This window comes from Triturus cristatus, chromosome 10 (genome assembly GCF_964204655.1).
Source record: "Triturus cristatus chromosome 10, aTriCri1.1, whole genome shotgun sequence".
NCBI lineage: Eukaryota > Metazoa > Chordata > Amphibia > Caudata > Salamandridae > Triturus > Triturus cristatus.
The window spans coordinates 840,306,191-840,324,972 of NC_140593.1; the positions used below are offsets into that span (position 1 = coordinate 840,306,191).

Genomic DNA, 18,782 nt, shown 5'->3' on the forward strand with positions numbered 1-18,782 from the left:
TATTGATTCCCACAAAATCTGTTTATTCCAGGAGACATGGGCCGTAAATCCCCAATATAGGGTAGGATTTGTGGCGTATTGTGAGGCGGCCGCAAAGGGACCAAAAGGTAGACCCTCGGGGGGACTATGCATATGGGTAGCTTCCCATTTAGGCTATAAGATCAAATGTGTGGATACACATTCTCCCGATATAACATGCATAATTTTGACACATTGTAAATTACCCCATCTAACGATCATAAATGTCTATTCCCGCCCTGTGAACTATGGTGGGACTTCACGGACCCTAGACCTCTTGTTTAATCTTTTGAATTCATTAGCAGGAACCACAAATTTTTTAATCGGTGGAGATTTTAACTGCCACTACGAACCTTTTGAGGGTAATATCCAATCCACAACTAGCGAAGAAGACGACACTTGCTCGATACCGGTTCCTAGCATGTATTCAACAAAGCATTGGACTCCTCTGGTTCTTCAGTTGACTTCCTTAACCCTGACTTTCTCATTAAGGGCCTGTAATGGTCGGTTTCCGGGAGATAATCCCGGCCGACCAACCTTCAAGAGGCCACACCGGGTAATAGTGATTGATTATACCTTGATCAGCGTAGAACTTTGGCATAGTGTGTTGAATTTTGGTATTGAAACACGTAGTGAGAGTGACCATCACACCCTTGTTCTAACATTAAAATTTCAGATGGGGGGCCATGATCAAAATCCTGAAATGTTTAATCCAAATAAATTCGTGGTGGTTAATGGAGGGAGGCGAATCCGATGGACAAAAATTATTCACTCGAGGGATGCACTGTCAAAATTGTACGCAACTATTATACTCCTCCTAGAACAGGCCAGCCTTGAAGCGCAACACCCTCTTATCCCAAATAGCGCTAGCAATGCCGGGAGAATCCATCAAGAGATGGTGCAGGCTCTCTCTGGTTTTTTTTTTTGTGATGTTTCTACTAACAATAAATTTAAACTTCCAAGGGATAGAAAATTACAGCAAGTGCAAAGGCAGAGTGGGAAACCGAGAGATGGTCAAATATTAAGATGGCTTTGGAGCTAAAAGACAGTAGAAGTTTCTGGAATTTGGTCCATCATGGCCAAGCTGAAGGTAGGACTGTCATTGATTCCCAACATCGATGAGGATACATGGCACCAGCACTTTAAGGAACTCTATTCCAGTCCCCTTACCGATGTAAGTGCGGTGAAGCCATTGGCCTGCCTTCTCATTCCCGAGCTTGTTTGTGATATTCCCCTATGTACTATGAGTGAGGTTACCTCTGCCCTCGCGAAACTCCAGCCAAATAAAGCCCCTGGATTGGACAGAATTCCCGGGGATTTATATAAAAGTGAACAGGCAGTTTGGGCCCCATATTTATTAGCACTTTTTAATGCAATTTTGTGTGGCCTACCTGCACCAGAAACATGGGCTGGCGCTGAGATTGTTCCAATTTTTAAAAAGGGCTCGCTGATTGAACCAGCGAACTATAGGCCCATTAGCCTTATAGATGTGTCCCAAAAAATCTTCGGGAGGGTTTTGCTGGCGAGATTGCAGGATTGGATTAAAGACTCGGATGTCCTGACCCCGCTGCAAGCAGGCTTTAGAGCCAAGATCTCACCAATCGACCAGTTATTTAGATTGCAGATAATATACTGGAAACATGTGGTTTTGGAAAAAGGGAGTCTATACCTTACCTTCGTGGACTTAAAATCTGCATTTTACCTGGTTGACTGTGCCAGCTGTGGAAGATTCTGCTGGACATGGAAGTTCCACCCTATTTATGTCTCCAATTCAAACGCCTTCACGAGGGTGCATATGCCAGAGTCAGATTTGGCAAGAATGGTCAACTGACAGCCCCCTTCCCTGTTGGTAAGGGGGTGAGGCAAGGCTGCGTTCTTGCGCCTACTCTTCTCTCCCTCTTCCTAAACGGCCTAGTTAATGACCTCTTGGCCGTAAAGGATCTGGACTCACCCAAATTGTCGTCCCGCAAGTGTCCCGCATTAATGTTTGTGGACGATACCCTGCTCCTCTCGAAGTCTCCGATGGGGATGCAAAGACTATTAAATGATTTTAGCGAGTTCTGCAAAAAAAGGAATCTTGTGGTCAACATAAATAAAACGAAATATATGGTTTTTAGTTCAGCTCATACTAACTTCCCTGTTCCCAATTTTAACAATATACCGCTAGAGCGGGTCCAGACCTTTGACTATCTGGGTGTCTCTCTAAACGATAAAATGGGTTGGGGTACCCAAATTGATAGGGCGAACCTGAAATTAACCCAAGCAATAGGTGGTATACTGAAAGTTCAGAATAGTTGTACCCAAAAGATCATAAGTCCCCCGCTTGAAATATATAGAGTGCAAGCGCGGCCGGCCTCATTATACGGGGCAGAACTCTGGGGGCATTGCCCAAAGCATGCATTGACCCTAACAGAAAATAAGTTTATTAGGCAAATTATGGCGCTTCCAGTAAGTACTCCGCTAGTACCTTTGAGAATGGACTTGGGTATCCTCCCAGTGGTGGATCTGATCTCGAGTCGTCCATTGTTTTACTGGCGTCAACTATGGAGCACACCTGAGTTGAGACACTACAGGGAGGAACTCAAAGTGGTAATGCTTTCACTGGGCGCTGTTAGGGGTATACCCTGGTTGTCTTTTGTGAGGGATTATTTGCGTGACATGGGAAGGGGGTATCTATGGGATACACCAGAAGAATCTTGTCTAACTACTTCCAAAAATTGGCAAGATCATTGAAAGAGTACCAGCTGAATAAACTAATTGGGGCTACCAGAGCGAATAGTCTAACGTATGCCTTTCTGGATTTGAAGTTAGATTACCAGTTTGAGCAGGTGTTAGACACAATCCAGCCAGTGCTAGCTAAGAAGTTGTTCCTCCAATTTAGGTATGAAACCCTTCCACTTTTTGTAAAAACAAATAAGTGGGTAGGGGACCTGCCTAGTCTTTGTCCTGGATGTTGCAGGGAGGAGGAATCAGAGATTCATGTATTTATTTTTCTGGCTGGCATACAAACAGCCTAGGTCTAAATGGATCCTACAACTCTGCAAAAATTTGGGAATAAGGGAATTTCGCCAATTCTATAGAATTCTTAAATCTGATATTAATCCACTCTTTGTTGCAATTTCGAAATTTCTTTTGGCCATGTGGATCAAAAGAAAGTATTTGTTAAAAGTACAACATGGTTAATTTCAATATTTTATTCTGCCGCAACTATAGAGTTTAATGCTACTGTTGTAATCACTATACGTGAAATAGACCAAGCTCTTCCCACTGGCCACACTGGCAATTGAAGATATTCCCAATGAGGAATGGCTTAATGATATCTTAAAGCTTTTATATTAAATTATAGTTTTAAATTGCCATTTGTAACTATTAGTAACAATGATAAAGTATTTTTTATTCTGCTCTCCTGAAGCCCTGGCATCTATAACTATGTATATCAGCCCCTTGACACTATCCCTTTTTTATTTGATTGGAGTATGTCTTTTTATTTCTGTAAAATTTGTATGTACTTTTATGGCTGGAATTGCCACAGTAAAGTAATATTGACTGACTGACTGACTGTAATAAATACACTTTATTACCAAATGTATTTTTCAGCTCTGGGGCTTGTGGGGCAACGCTCCTCGGCTTAAATGGAGGAGCCACCTCTGGTCCAAACACAACTTTAACTTCCACCCATAATATCACTTGTGAAAACTTGAAAAGACATGTGTTTGAGAATGTCATTGATTATGCTAATAAGAATGGAAAAGGTTGTATGAAGGCATGATTAATTTTGTGGACTGACCCTGTAGAACACTGGTAAAGGGTGGCTGTGTAGGGTGCACTGGTCGGGGTGTTTGCATTTGATGGTTAAGGAATGGTGGTTGTATCTCTGTGCTATGGCAGGATGTTTAAATAAGTGATGCTATGCATGTTGCATATGATGGTGACTGTATAATGGTGGATATGTGGAGAAGTGATGGTGTCTGTATGGAGTGTGTGAATATAGCTTAATTTTTTTATGGGGTAGATGCTGAGAGGACTTATATTGATGGGTGTACGGTGCTATAGTCATGAGATGCCAGGTCTTATATGATGTTTGGTGGGTGACCATATGATGGTGGGAGGATGCATATATAAAGGGCTGTGTGTTGGCATATTAATGTGGATTTGCTGACATATTATGTTGGGTGCGTGCACATATGGTGGTACATGTGCTGGCATATGATGGAACTAATAAAGGGGCATATTAGCAAGGCTGAGCGATAATTATCGCTAAGCGCGTTTAGCGCTGTATTTTTTATCTCCGGCTATCGCTGGTTTTCATCGCGGAGATAACGCGTTATTATCACGTTATCAAGGCGATAATAAACCAGCGATAGCGGCGATTCTCCAGCAATAACGCGGGAATTCCAGCGATGAATTCTGTAGGAGAGTGGCATCGACTGCATAGTTGCCCCCACCTTTTTGCTGATGTTTTAACTGTTTTATAACTCTAGCCAGGCTGTGGCCCTGCTATCCAGGACCCCAGCCTATCTGCTTCTTCTCTAAACTGATGTGAGTACCCTAGGTACAACCCAATTGGATACTGAGGATACCCTGTCAGCCCTTGTAGATGGTACCCTAGGTACCCAGGGCATGGGTCCCTCAGAGGCCTACCAGGGCTGCAGCACTTATTGTGCCACCCTGGGACAGCCATATCAAATTACACCACCAGACCACTACTGTCATCTGGGTAAGGTGGTGCTTGCACCCCCTTACAGGGATACAGGTACCCTGTATCCCACCTATGTACAACACACATATTCTCATTGGTCACCCCTCAAGCAGGCCTTGCGAATCCTACAAGGCAGGGTGCTGAGATATGTGTGAGGGGGGACCCCTACCTGAGTAGGGCCCCTCTGCAACCCTCGTAAAACCATTGCTGGGTTGTTTGTAGTGTAGCCATACCATATACTCTTAACCGCATTATAAGTATATCGCGATAGCGTGATAACTTGAGAATGGCTACACAGAACCATATCGTGTTTGGTGTCAAACATGTAGGAATCATACCCCCAGTCCAGTCATGGGCATGATTCCTCCCTGCTAGAGGGGCGATATGGGAAATGCGGCAGAATTTAGACACCAATTTAAAAGTGCACACGTATCACAAAATGGATGCTAATCGCCACCCACACGACTCTGGCTGCCTGTTGCTGGGGAAAATCCCAGCCTCGGCAGCTGGACAATAGGGATCCTGTTGCAGGGAGGTGCCAGCACTTTCCCAGACAGGCTATGTGGATTGGAACTGGGTGGGTGCACCATAGGATACCTTTCAGAGTTGCACGTAGGCTGCCACAGCGCCTACATTCGCATACACCGCCTGGAACCGGTTCACGGGAAACACACAAAGGGGAGAGGGTGTAGCCACCCTTTCCCGCCTCAACTACCATTGGTGGACACTGATCTGGACACGCCCCTAATCTTGTGGATAAAGGTGAATAACGTGTCCCCGGAGAATCAGATTACTCTTGGACTTCACAGACTTGACCTTCGACGAGCTACTGCCCAGCTGACTGAAGAAATCTCCCTTGGGGTAAAGGAGTTACCCCCCTGCTTGGCAGGCACCTGAAACACTGCAAGTGTCCCGGTTGGAACTTCGCTGCTCCTTCGGACATCGACGACTCTTCTCAACCTTGAGGTGGGTTTCCTAGCATCCCAGAGGCCAGTGAGCGTGCCCAGCAAGTCTGAGCACCGTGGACCGCGTGGGTGCCGAGATCCCCGATACCCCACGACACCGGCCACCTCTTGCATAGCACACGACCCTGACCAGTGGGTAAGTTGTGCTTTGGCCCAATATTGAGCCAACCTCTCAGCAGCAACTGTGCCAAAGATCAGCACCCTAGCTCACTCCGGTGGTCCGTGGGCACCCTTTTACTCACTCCAAATTGCTGCCTGCCGCGGACCCTTGTCTCTCGACTTGTGGGCCCTGGCGGAGGGCAATCCTTACTTTTAAGAGTTCCTCTGGTTGCTCCAGGCCTGCTCTACAGTCTCCTCGAAGGAGACCTCTCACAGACCTCGTGGGTCTGCACCAGTAGCTGATTTGTTCATCTTGCGTGGGTTGCAGTTGCCAAGGCTTAGTGGATCCAATCCGGACACTAACACCGCAGCGACTCTCATTCGTCGTGGGTCAGTCGCCCTCCAGAAGCTGGCCTTCCTTGAAGCCTCCCGGAGCCCGTGGCTGCAGATCCAAGCTACACCTTTTCCACTTGAAGCACCCGACATTGAAGGGCTCTTTTCTTTGAGCTCCCTGGTCACTGTGCCGTGACCCAGACTCTGTCCCCTCTGCTTTCAGGTTCTTCTCTACAAGATCTACAACTCCAATCTTCACGGCATGATCGACGCTTTTGGCTAGCAGCAGTTTTGTAAATTTTCCCATCGAAAATCAGCCCGCGACCCGACATCGAAAACGACCTATGCACCCGGCTTCCCTGGGGCAGGTAACAGAGGTACCTCGGTACTCCCGTGGTAGTGGGCTCCTCAAAAGCTTAATTCTAAGTTTTTAACTTTGAACTCCTGCTAGAAGTGTCTTTAATCTGTTTAAATCAAACCGCGACATTCTCCATAGACTTTAATAGAGATCCCAATAGCAGCTATTTCCACTGCACGCGCCTCCCGTGGGTCCCCTTCCTCATAACCTGGGGTGGATTCTTAAGGGGCCAGCGATCCTAAATGCCCTAGGCATTGTCTGTAGAATTGTCGTGGTTCTTATACCACTTTTTTAATATATGGTTTGGTCCCCCCCCGCTGGGGCCCTGTGATTCCAGTGCTATTTATTGTATCTATAAATGCTTGTTTGAATTGTAACTTTACCTCTAGCCTCATAAAGAGACTTGTGGGATTCTGTTTAGAATAAATACATACATTTTATATATATACCTGTGTGGACTACTCTTTCATTTGGTCATTCAAGAGGTTATCTATGGTAAAACAATAAGCTTAACACTCCTTCAATACTTAGCCTGAAGGCTGCTCTCCACAGCTACCACTAGGATAGCTTTCTTTAAAGGTTGTCTTTTAAACCTATCTCCTTAAGAGTCTAATTGGACTGGTGCAAGGTGGCCACTATAACTAGTGAACAGCATATGCCAGGCCAACTTCTCACAAATTCCCATTGCTAAGGAAAAGGTAACTAATAGGCAGGTGAGGATTCAGCCGTAGAATCCACCTCCCATAGAAAACAATGGCTAAGTCAGGATTTTAGCAGGTGTTAAAATCCAGCGATAATCGTTGTTAACTTGAGTGTTTTTTATCGCTTCGCGGGCATTGCTAATAGGGAGAAGTTGTGTTAGCAACTTCTTCCTATTACTTTTAGTGAGGAACGCCTACTTTGCATGTCATTAGCGATAAATATCGTGGACATGGAAAGCGGTAAAAAAACGGCCGCTAGCGCCATTAAGCTGTCGCTAACAGCTGTTAGCGACAGCTTGCTAATAGGGAGATAAAAATATCGCCGCTTTATCGGCAAAAAGTGCCACTAAAGAGGCGATACTGCGCTTGCTAATATGCCCCAAAGTTTTCAGTTTTGTAATTTATTACTTTATGTTTGAAGTCGCGTGTGACAGTGCACAGATTGTATGCTGGGGGGATAAAGCTGACTGAGTATAGCAAGGGTTGGAAATTAGGTGAAGGTATCACCTCACCTTGTGAAATTCAGGACTTTATTTTTTTTACGGTGAAGGTACTGTTAACATATTAGTCACCCTTAACTCCCGTTCAACTTCAGTTTTTTTAGGTAATTACATTTTTGGGGTATTTTTTTTCCTTTGTGTGTTGGCTTATGCTAGTTGTGTTTGATACTGGCTTTGGAGGTGGGTTTGTTGGCGTATGATGTTGGGTAGTGTGGGTGTATTGTTGTGTATCATGTTTTGTGTGTGACATATGAAATTGGGTATGGTGGATTATGTTGTTTGCATGTATGATGGTGTGTGGTGATGTATGATGGCTGTGTAAACGTATGATGGTAGGAGTGTTTGACAGCCATTGTCCTAGTGAGTGATGGCGTTAGTGTTGCCATTTGATGGTTGTAAGTATGTATGATGTGGCTATATTGTATGGATGTATGAATGTGGATGAAATGGCATATGATATTGATTCTCTGGTTGTGTGTATTGGTAATGGGTGTGTGGGCATACGATATTGTTCATACTGCCATATGATGGGTGTTTTGGAATTCAATGGTGGCTGTGTTGGTGCATATGCTGGTTATTTCATGTGTGGTCATACAAAAGTGGTTCAACCTGGCTTGAGCCAAACATAGCAAACTCTCTTCTTCTTGAGAAAACGTGGTTTTGTGACCCATCTTTTGGCACCACAAACAACATTTTCTTCATTTGAAGCAATATGAGGACACTGTGGGTGGTCAGTTTTCCTGTTTTTAAATGTCTATACATGTTTGAGATGAATTCAGATATCGATATGGTCTGATCTCTGGAGTTGTGCTGTCAAATTCAAGGATGTTAAGTTTGGGTGGAACAACTGACCTTGCGATCTTGTGAGGTTTAGTCTGCTTGGCAGCCTCTTGTTTGTTTTACTGACATATGTAGATGGTCCCAGAGCCACAACTGTCTTGGCCACAAGGAGGCAATCACGATCAGTGTTTCCTGTGAATTATAAAGTTCACAGATAAGGCCAGTGATGTACGGAATCACTGAAAAGGTGGAGAGTAATTCCTTGATCAGCTTATCTAAAGGGCATTGCAGAGAGAACCTGGTTCCCACCTTTTTGATGCAAAATCTTGGTGTTTTTAAGTTAGGAGCATAGCGAAGAGATGAGACCCATTTCTGTAAAGATTAATTGAAGAATCCAATCATTTTCCGCCCACGTGTTTTTTTCGTAGCACCTGCTGAGGAAATTCTTTGCCCTCTAATTGAGGTTTGGATGGCCCTTAAAGTCAAACTTCTGCCTTGGATCCATGGTCAGATTTTGTGAGCTTGCAAGTACAAGGATCTAATTCGTCCTTGTGTGTATAAGTATTGCCTTTTTGTGTTGTCTGTCTGAATAACACTGCTGCTCATCATCAGAGATGGTAGGATGGCATTGAGCGCTAGATGGATTGCTCTAAACCCCAACTTATTGCTGCAACAGTTGCTCATCAACCAGCGATTTTGAACAGGAAGGGCATCCAGTAGGATTTGTCCGAGACTACAGTCTTGCCTTGTTCTTCTTCCAGCACCAAGAGAAAGACTACTTTGTTGTTGTCAAAAGCTGAAGTCTGTTGTTCCAATTGTCCTTCTAGTCTTTCATTCAAGACAATGAACATTCTAAAAGCCATGGAGCTCAGTAAGTGATCACTATATTTGTCTTCAGAAGTGACTGGACATCTTTGTGGCCATGATGACTTGGGAGTGCTGTAAAGAATTGCAGTTGCCAAAGGCCTGTCAGCTAGGAGGACTCATTTACATGAAGCATTGTATTTATTATTTGCAGCTTTTGTCTTCTTAATGTGAGGCTTTCATCCAACCCCCTCCTCTTTCCTTTTAACAACCAAACCCCAGGTCCTGCTGCCAGTCTTGTCCTGGAACCTTGTTTTGGGATGGCTGGTTAGCCTTAAAGGAGTCTGATACACACCTCTCTTTTCCAATGCAGGCCCTTAATTTGGATTTACTAAGCCACTCAGTCAGTCAACTCACTTTAACCGGTTATAAAGATAAAACCTTAAAAGTAAACAATAGAAACAGAGGCTCATGTCTACATGCCCATTCCCATAGCCAGTGGCCTTTAACATTTGTAAATATTACATCATAGAGTCCATCTCTTAGAAAACAACTCAACATCCTATGTGAAAAGTTAATTACAATAATAATAGCAGTCTCCCATTTCTTGTTTAGTGCAATTTAATCAGTTCCGCAGGTATCGTTTGTAGTCAAAGAGAGTTTATAGGAGTCAAATTTACAAGGTAGGCTCATAGTTTAAAACTTCCAAGTGTCCAAGGTTTTTTCTTTCTCCCCAGGGCAGATATGATAAAAGCTACAACACGTAGACAAATATCCCCATTTTCCAGAGAACAGAGGTCGTAAAAAGCATCCTGATGATAAATATATTTGCTAGTGTTAAAAATCAGTGCTAAAAAACGTTTCCTAAGATCCCTGTAAAAGCTGCAAAATAGAATAAAGTGCATTGTGCTTTGACTAGTTCTACCGTCATATGGAGAAATTGGTAAGATGTTATTTTGTGTCCCAATTTTAGGGAAGTCAACCCAACCCTTAGATGCAATGTTCCGTCTGGTAAGGTAGAACCTATGTTGTCTATTCTTTACAGTTGTCAAATAATTTTGTAGTCCCACCTGTACTGGGTCCGAGAGATATGTACACACCGTAGAATTATTTCTCTCATGTGCATCTCTTTCTAAATCTCTTTCCCCTAAGTATAAGTTTGATATCAGTTTTGGTGTATTCTTGGACTTTATCTGTATCCTAAACTCCAAAGGTGTTAACCACCCATTTAAAAAGATTATCTATGTATTTATTTATTTACTTGTCTTGTAGAGCGCCCGAATCACCCCCAAAGGGGTACTACGCGCTCTGGAAGTGCTATCAGGTCAGCATAGGGATTCTGAAGAAGAGTTATCAAGTCGACGAGGATATCTGGAAGAGTTCGGTTTTGAGAGACCGACGGTATTGCAAATAGTGCATTCACAAAGGTGTAGAGGAAGTTGATTCCAGTATGAGGGGGCCAAATGGTAAAAGGCTTTCCCCTCTAAACGTGATTTCTTTAAACGAGGAACCACGAGAAGTGATTTAGATCCAGATCGGAGTGTTCTTGAAGGCTGATACCGTATAAGCCTGTCACTGAGGTAGCTGGGAGCATTGCCATGAAGCGCCTTATGTACTATACAGCACATTTTGAAAACTAATCTGCTTGTGAACAGGTAGCCAGTGTAGTCCCTGGAGTAGGGGGCAAGGAAGCGGTCCTAGCTGGAGAAAAGGAAACCAATCGGGCGGCAATATTTTGAACCGCCTGGAGTCTGTTGAGAGAGGCTTCATTGGCTGAGATTAGGAGGGCATTGCAATAGTAAAGGCGGCTAACTACAAGAGCCTGTAGTAGGGGTTTCCTGATTGTCATGGGGAGGAAAGGGAAAACCTTCCTCAGGAGACTTAATATATAGAAACAAGAGCTCACGGTGGCTGTAACTTGCTATTTCGTAGAGAGTTTCTGGTCTAAATGCACACCTAGATTTTTCACCACTGCTTTTGGAATAGGAGCGGGGCCTAGGTTATTAGGCCACCATTCTGGAGACCAGAGTAGGGGCATCTCTCCGAAGAGCATAATTTCAGTTTTACTGGCATTTAGCTGGAGAAAGTTTCAGTCATACCTTCAGAGAAGGCCGACTGAGCATTGATGGAGTTTCTGTCAAATGCCATTAGGAACTGGGTGTCATCCGCATAAGAAATGGGGATGAAGCCCAGGTTCCTAAGAAGATCTGCAAGAGGGGCCACATAAATGTTAAACAGTGTGGGACTCAAGCAAGATCCCTGAGGTACATCTTTGGTCAGCTCTGATGTGAGAGATTGGAAAGTGCCCAGATTAACAGTTTGAGTGCGTTTTTTTTTTAAAGTTTGACTGCCACTGAAAGGCTCGATTTTGGATACCAACATTTCTTAATCTAGATAGTAGAATGGGATGGGATATTGTGTCAAACGCTGCTGACAGATCCAGCAGAACCAATAGTACTGCCTGTCCATTATCTAGGAAATGTCTAAGGTTATCTGTGACTGCAATTAATGCTGTCTCCGTACTGAATCTGGGACGGAAACCAGACTGTGAAAGGTCAAAGCCTCCTATTGCTTCCATAAAATCTGAGAGATGTTTATTCACATGTTTCTCCAGGAGTTTGCTCAGGTAGGGTAGCAAACAAATATGGCGGTAATTAGATAAATCTTCCGGAGGAGCATTGGGTTTCTTCCTGATCGGAATTATTTGGGCCGCCTTCCATTTGGAAGGTAGTATGCCCATGGTCCGGGAGGAATTAAGGATGGAGCATATTAGGGGAGCCAACTGTTTGTGAAGCAACGAGGATACCTTAGTGGGTAGAGCATTCTGATGTGAGCCAGATTTTACTGTTTTCATAAGGGACTCCACTGTGTCTGTTGTGAGTGGGGGGAGGCAATCCAGAGGATTTGGAGAGTGAAAATGTGATGGGTAAGAGGCAATATTGTTTTGTTGGGGGTCCTTGTCTTTAGTGATGCTGGCATAAATGCTCTCAATCTTCTGGGTAAAGTGATTAGCCAGCTTATCACAGAGGTCAACCATTTTTTTTGCTTCCGGGGATCTAACATTAGACTGGCTCAAATTATTGCCTTTGTAAACTCGTTCCCTGCTTTACTCCATATATTATACCACATAAGGGTGGGACTAATGTATAAGTCATCCTCTAAAAAGGGAACAGCCACTTCCTTATGTGTGATATATGCTGAGCTCCTTTTTGGGACGGACAGCAAACGAGCCAGGAACATATTCTCAAGGGTTTGCAACTGGGCACAATTAGTATACCCCCACAAGGCAGCTCCATACCCAGCACTTGGGAGGCATTTACTTTTATACAAAATCAGCATCTATCTAATTGGTTTCTGTCCTATTTTGCTCTCAAATCTAAAGATGGATTCCATAGATCTGAGGAATTTCATTTTAGAGATTTTATTGTACTTTCCCAGCGCCCTGATGCAGTAATTTGTATTCCTAAGTAAGAAAATATTTGGGACTCAGCTAGTCTCTCTCACTTTATATGATGTGTTCTCTTTTTAGCTCGTCCCTTTCCACTCACCATAGTGACAGTTTTCTTTAGATTTACTGCATATCTTTGTTTTCCCATAAAGATAACAAAATTATCGTTCAAAAGCTAGAGCCCATTTGCTGTTCTGGATAAAAGAACAGCATCATCTGCATATAATAAAATTGGCACAGGGCGAGATCCAGCCATAGGAGCGTTTTTGTAAACAGTCATCCACCCCATTTATATAGAGTGAAAAGAGTAAAGAGGCCAGAACACACCCGTCTGATCCCTCGGGCAACCTTGAATCTTACAGTGCATTCCCCCTTTGGACCGTAGCGCACCTGTGCAGTCAGATGGGACAAATAATGTATAATGCCCATCGGTGCACCCATATCCGAGAGGGTTGCCCATAACTTATTGTGATTTACCAAATTGAATGCACTATTTGAGTCTCCGAAGCATAGGTGCAAGTGTCCCTCTTTTGCAACCCTATATTTGTTAAGGTGTAAATTAACACATTGTTCTGTCGTACCAGAATCGCTCCTGAACCCATACTGAGTGTCAGTAAAAACATGTTTCTCCTCCACCCATTGTTCCAACGTACCCAGGAGGATTCTGCCCATTAATTTAGCACTAGAGACCAGGAGGGATATTGGGGATAGCATCTCGGGTTCCTTCTTGATCCTTTTTCAAAAATACAATGGCAGATTTACAAGCCCCTTGAGTGACTTTTGCGCTGCTGTTGCGTCACTTTTATGAAGCAGCCGCGGCGTAGATGTTGTGGCCCATTTACAACATGATGCATCTAGGGAGATGCATCACGTTGTAAAGCCCTGCGTCACATTATACCTGCGTCAGGTATAATATATGCAGAGTGGGCTTTTCCACGCAAAAAGCCATGTAGAACTGATGAAGTGAAATCTACAAGATTTCACTGCGTCACTCTACACCTTCACTGCGTCAAAATCCCTACGCCTGCTCAGACCAGGCGTAAGGAATGACACGGAGCTTTTTGAATGGGACTCACCCATATATTGTGGCGCATGTGGCAATGCGTCACTTTTGCACCAACAGATGCATCAGAATTTTTGACACATCTGTTAATCCTTGCGCCATAGAGCACTGTATTGTAAATACAGCGCATCCATAGTGGTGCAAGGGCCTTCGGCTCTGACGCAAGGAAACTGACGCATCTATGGAGATACGTCAGTTCCTTGTAAATCTGCCCCTGAGACGATTGTACTTTCTGTCCAAGAGACAGGGAGGAAACCCTTGACTGCGAAATTACATAATTGTATTAGCATGGGGGCCCATAAAATGGGATGTCCCTTAAAGGTATCTATTGGGATCCCATCTGGACCCGCAGTCTTACCATTTGCAGATTTAGTTAGGGCATTAATTACTTCTTCTAAACTTATGTAAGGAATAACTACAGAGTTAATAGAAAGCACAGTTGGAGCTGCTGGCTCTTTAGGGCAGTTTTCTGGATTAAAAATAGTACCAAAATGTTCTAACCAGTCCCCCTGTTGCACAGATATCTCTACCCCGGATTCACCTTTGTTCTTAAGGAAGGGTTGGTTTATGATTTTCCAAAAAAGGGAATTATTCTTTAGATCAGCAACCTGCAGTAGGTTATCCCAAATCCTATCTTTCAGCTCCACTTTCTTTTTTCTAGGGCGAGTTCATACTTGGCTCTTAATTTACAGATTTTATCCCTATCTCTCAGCATGTCCTGTAAGGCTTTCCTTAGGTTCCTATTTATGGCAGATCAATCTTGGTTAAATAATACGCTCTTGCTAGTTCCTTTTTTCTGGCGGGGTATCTTAGTTTCTACGTGATTTCTGCCATCATTTTACAGAACGATATCATAATGCATTCCGGTAAGGACTTCAGATCCGTGCATGTATTATAATCTCTGACGTTTTCTGCCATGATTTTCCCTGTAATGGCCGTGCTATCTAGATTTGCCCATTTTAGACTAATTCCATTTCTGCCCTGTATTTCAATTTGATTTGCGGTATATTTAAGCTTGGAATAATTATTTTGAGGACCTCTGTCAAAATTGCATGATTACCAAGAGCACTTGGGCTAATAACAAAAGATTCTATTATTCGCTTCCCATTTTTGGTCACCAAGATGTGGTCAATTGAAGAACTTCTACCATTTCCATAATATGTTGGTACTAATGATCAATCTTCCCCTTTACAATGTTCTAGCAAATCTAAGCGATATTTAAAGATTATTTTGTTTAAAGCCTCTCCATATGCGTTATGTAAAAAATACCTCATTTCTCCCCATCTGTTTTTACATAGCCAAAACCTTTGGATCCCCTCCAGCTACATGTACTCAGATTAAAATCCCCTAACCCTATTAATATGTCGTCATCCTTGATGTGGGTAAAAAAAAATTAATCTCCTTACTTAAATGAATAATCAGGTTTACTTTAGTTTTATCAAAAACATTGTTTTAAAAGTTAATTAGCACAAAGTTTGATTTTGCTTCTATTTGTAAGTGGAGGAATTGGAAGTAAGGAGAGAACATATGGTACCTAAGTAGTTTCAATGATGTGATTATTGATATTAAAACTGCCAGACCTCCCTTTGCCCGCCCTTCCTCTGAGGGGGTTGCCAGGGTTAAAAATGAAGCAAAACCCTCCACATAAAAATCATCTGTGGCCCAGGTCTCTTGCATACAGACTAAGTGAGTTTTGCTGATAGCCTCCAGCCATTCTGGATTTACTAGTTTGTTTTTAAGTCCCGCAACATTCCAAGTCTTGATTACAAGATTTGTGTTTCCGATCTATAATACAAGTCGGAATTCCCCGATTTAGAATTTGTATTTCACAATCTACATATTGTTCATCAGTGGGGTAACTACCCTTCCTCCCCTCCCCTCCGTCAATCCTGTGTGTCAATGTTTGAGAGGGGGAGAAACCAGTTTGTAGCTGGAATTGTTATCCATGGTTTATTAGTTGATATAATTTGATGTCGGGTAAGATTCTGATCAGCAGGTAACTCTATTTGTGCAGAGTATTGACCCTGCCTGAGAACATTTCTGGCCAATAGAGGGCCCTGCATCGCTGAGTAGGCAAAGTCGGGAAGAAAATACAAGTCAATTTGTAGGGCCTGCCTCCTCAGACGGTCCCCAGACATACATGCTCCTCCTCTAGTGGGGTTCAAGTTTGTGAGCTAATGGCTCTTAAAGCCTCCTATGGCATATGATCATCTTCCAGTGGGTTACAAAACTGCAGTGGTCCTATTGAAAACCCCATGAAGGCACCAGCCATCCGAGGTGCCCCAAATCAGGCAGATTCAGACACTTTACAACACTAATACGGTGTCGGATTAAACCCTGTGGAGGCACCTAGGCAGGCACAATTTCGGGGGCCCCCTTGCAAATTAAGATAGCTTGATTGTAATTTTCTTTCAAGATCAAATAAATATTATTTTGATCAGTTGTCGTGGGGCCCCTAAAGGATAAGGGCCTATAGGCATGTGCCTACTTGCCTATTTGGTAATACAGAACTTCACCTATAGTCAAATAATGCAGCAGCGGGACAGCAGAAAATCAGCGAACCCCACACTGTAGTCAGTGTGTCTCTGAAGGCAGGTACACAAAACTGGGTGTAGGGCCTCCACCATCCAGGCCCAGGAAGGGGCAGAAGAAGAGGGAGGGCATGGAAGGGCCCCAGGTCCTCTACGATATGGCACAGAAATGTTGGTCTGGGTAGTCCAATCAGCCCCTACCCCGCACTCACCATTAGTGCTTGAGTTATGCGGCAGGATCGGGCATTGGTGGGGTCTAGCATTCCTTCATAATGTGGAGAGACCATCTCGTTCAGTTGTCTCCTTCACCGGTGCGGCATCCTCCTCACAATTACAGGAGCGCCAGCTCTCACAGGATCCACTTGTAAGGCATTCAGTGCGCTACTCCTGCAGATTGCCTTCCAGGGCATGGATCCCACCAACAGCGCTCTCTGACACGTTATCCTGCGAACACACCAATGGACCACCTGTCTCCCTCACCTCATGGGGCAGCGCAGCTGTCTTTTCACAGTTGCTGACTCGGGCTACGTGGTCGTGGTGAGAGTGAGGGTGAGGGTGAGAGAGCCAGTGTCTGGGCCATCTCATATGGCCGACAACAATGAGCCTTCCCGCCAGTGAGGCCACCATTTTGGCATCCCACAGAGTTGGGCATGAGGGGCAGACAAAGCGCAGTTTGCAGGCCACTCGTGAACCAGGGCTCCAGACTCTTCCTAACAGTCATCTTCACTTGTGACGTTTGGCCGGAGGAGGCGAAGCCGGACCAGATAAGGGCCCGCGGGGAACCCCTAACGGCGGCGGGACCACCAGAAGTGCAAAGGGCGAAAGCCCGCGAAAAAAAGATGCGTAAGGATTGGGTGCGCCTTTTGAAAAGAATGAACCACCCAATACCATGGAGAAGGGCGGGGCAACCAAGAGGGCCAAAAGGCGGCAGGGGCTGATGTAGCTCAGATTTCATCTGGATACAGGCATTGCTTTATTTTTGTGCTTCAGACAGACTGCATTTAAAATGGCACACAGATTTTGGTGCAAGTGAAAAACACATGGCACATGAAACATGAAATGAGGCCTAGTCAAATGCTTATTAAAGGTGGCTATTTGGTGCATTCAAAGTGAAAGACATGAAATGAGGCCTGGTAAATGCTTTCAGTCTGAAATGCTTGTGTTGAATTAACATGTGTTTTTGCAGTGTAGAGAAACTCGTGATCGCAGATTTTTTTTTAACTTTGAAGATAAGTATGGAATATGTTCTCTCTTTCCAGCTTCTTTTCCCTGTAAATTACACTCCCTGTTCCTGCCTCAAGAGACTTTGGCTTTGTTGCATATTTAGACACTACACGGGGACTAAAGCATTTTGCATAAAAAAGCCATCTAAAACATTAGAGTATGTTGCTATAAGTATGAATAAACTGCTTGTGCTTTGAAAAGTTACACTGGTGCATGTTTATGCTACGTTGTACATTGCACATGTTTGCATGTTGTGCACAAATAATAGAAAAGCTGCTTTGAATTAATAGCTTTTGCTAGGTAATAAAAAATACAGGGTACTAGTATGGGAGAGGTAAACAGAATGGGTTTTTATTTAGTAAATTAATATTCTTTTTGTGTTTGTTTTGTTTTTGGGCCTAAGATAAAATGGCTGCCTGTGAATCCAGCAAGGCTGTGAATTGTATTGAATGAGAGACGCATGCGCAGAACCAGCTACATACTGCCAAGTGCCTCAAGTGAAGACCTGGTTCAAGGCCACCGTGAACTGTACATGCTTGTTGTCCTGCCAATGTACCAGTGTTTGTGGAATATGTTTATCCTGCGTGCGATGTGACAGGAAGGAGGAAATGGACTGAAACATTTTTTCCTAGTAAATGTTGCTGAAACATATAATTGTATTAATCATAAACGCTTCATTTGTTAAAAACGGATTTGCAATGAGAACAGGATGGTGAGACCCTCATGTCATCTATGCCAACCAATCACGGTGCAAGCTTTACTGAAAACTGAAATCTGCAACATTATTAGTGTAGTCAGCTAAGAATTAGAGTATAAATAATGACCTCTTTGGAGACGTGTTAGCCTTTAGGAGGAGAGAAGAGGGGGCAGATGAGACCAGACATCATATGGGTTAGGTATGTGAACGTCGCGGGTGCAGCCTGGGAGGAGATTGCGTCCGAGGAGAGACAGAGGAAGGTGGGGGGGGGGGGGGGGGGGCTTTGCTCATATTTTTCAGAGTCCTTGCACGTCATATTTTTGGCAAGTCAGATCACATTCTTCTGTGGTCTGTGAAGGAGGGGCCTTTTCAGGAGCAGTCTCTCTCTGTGAAGCACAGAGGCGCAGATGAACAAGACCAGGGCAGAGACAGCAGCTGATGAAAAAAAAGTTTATCCTTTGACTAACTAAATAGTTTTTGAAAAGATTTTATTTGTCTTATGCATTTATTTCTCTTTATGGGAGATTTTTTTGCCAATTATTAATTAGCCTTGCAAACTTAC

At 43.7% G+C, this 18,782-nt stretch overlaps 1 long non-coding RNA gene across 1 annotated transcript in view; it reads left to right on the top strand.

Annotated features, from left to right (window-relative positions):
• Nucleotides 1-18,464, top strand: part of LOC146790114 (uncharacterized) — a 126,504-nt gene extending 108,040 nt beyond the window's left edge. The window contains exon 4 of the long non-coding RNA XR_014969539.1: nt 17,927-18,464. This is a non-coding gene — a long non-coding RNA (uncharacterized LOC146790114). The remainder of the gene's footprint in view (nt 1-17,926) is intronic.
• The last annotated feature ends 318 nt before the right edge of the window (nt 18,465-18,782 follow it).